The sequence below is a fragment of the Microtus pennsylvanicus genome, chromosome 17, assembly GCF_037038515.1.
Source record: "Microtus pennsylvanicus isolate mMicPen1 chromosome 17, mMicPen1.hap1, whole genome shotgun sequence".
NCBI classification, from domain to species: Eukaryota; Metazoa; Chordata; class Mammalia; order Rodentia; family Cricetidae; genus Microtus; species Microtus pennsylvanicus.
In genome coordinates this window covers 33,940,209-33,941,637 of record NC_134595.1, presented here as the reverse complement: position 1 = coordinate 33,941,637, position 1,429 = coordinate 33,940,209, and the positions used below count along the sequence as shown (strand labels likewise).

General features: G+C 50.1%; 1 non-coding gene across 1 annotated transcript; it reads right to left on the bottom strand.

Annotated features, from left to right (window-relative positions):
- Window positions 1-292: 292 nt before the first annotated feature.
- On the bottom strand, window positions 293-421 carry LOC142837250 (small nucleolar RNA SNORA44). Its single transcript, XR_012908238.1, has one exon. It is a non-coding gene; the product is annotated as a small nucleolar RNA SNORA44 (small nucleolar RNA).
- Between the last annotated feature and the right edge of the window lie 1,008 nt (window positions 422-1,429).

The window sequence follows — 1,429 nt, the reverse complement described above, 5'->3', positions numbered from 1 at the left end:
GACAGGAACTCAGTGGAGTGTGGAGTCTGAGGATTCGTGGAGACAGGATCTCACCCCTTCAGTCTGAAGATTTGGTAGAGGTAAAAGGTCTCTCTAGTGACTGGCTGATTTGCTTTTCTGATCTTCATCTTGAACCCTGATATCTGTCTCTGGGTTTTTATTATTCGTGCTGCAGGCCCCTTTACTGGTGACGTAGCTCTAATGAGCAGAGACAGAGACTTCGGGGCAACCTGCAGAACGAGAGCTTGGTGGGCAGAGCGTGTGACTCAGGTGAAGGCTCCTAGCCCCAGTCCTGCTGAGGAAGGGCAAGTGGCAACTGTAGGCACTGTGCTGACCTGGGGTGTCAAAGTCTCTCCGGTTGCTCTGGCATGCAGTTGGAGATTCATGGCCACAACCAGGAGTATTAACTTTAAATATGTGTGTGTGTGTGTGTATCCCCATTGCATTTCTTCTTGCTGACTTGTTTTCTTACTCATTTTGCCATTAGGGTTATTTTTAAAACGCTGTCTGCAGTACTACAAATGGCCAGCAGAGGACAGCAGTGCACCATAATGGCATGGGCTGGAATCTGAGGCTTAGCAGTGTATTCTGGGCAAATCTTGGCTTGGATTTACAATCCAGAGTAAGTGCTTAAATCCTCCGAGTCGGAGTCTATGCTGTGGTTTAGGGCCACAGTGATGATTTTGAAAGGTCAAGGGACCAGTGAGATGATGGCTCAGCAGGTAGAAGCACTTGCTACCAAGTCAGACAGACTTAGTTTGCTCCTGAGCCCTACCGGGTAGAAGGAGAGAACCACATGGTCCTCTGATCTCCATATGCATACAGTGGCACACACACACGCATGCACACACACACACACATGCACACACACACACGTACACACACACACATATGCACACACACACACACACACACACACGCGCACACACACTTGAAAAAAGAAAGGCCAAGCCTGTGGATGCCAGAGAGAGAAATGAATTCTGTCCATAGAGCTCCCTCAGCTGGAAGTCACTTCTCCGTCACCATGGTCCTGCCCAAGTCCCAGGATGATGCAGAGCACGGTGTGTGTGTGTGTATTTCCATCTTCTAGACTTGAGTGACTCCCGACACATGCCCGTTTACTTCCCAGCAGCCCGGCCAGAGTTTCGGGCAAGGGACTTGGTATGACTCGGTGTACCATGGCTGGCCTAGTGACCTTCTAGGCTGTGGTGATACCAAGAAATTCTAAGTGCTAAGTGTCTTCCCTGCTGTCTTAGACAGGGTTCCTGTTGCTGTGATGAAATACCATGACCAAAGAAACTTGGGGAGGAAGGGGCTTGTTCACCTTACACTTCCACATCACTGTCCATCAAGGGAGGAAACCAGGACAGGAACTCAGTTAGGGCAGGAACCTGGAGGCAGGAGCTAATGCAGAGGCCGGGGAGGGGTA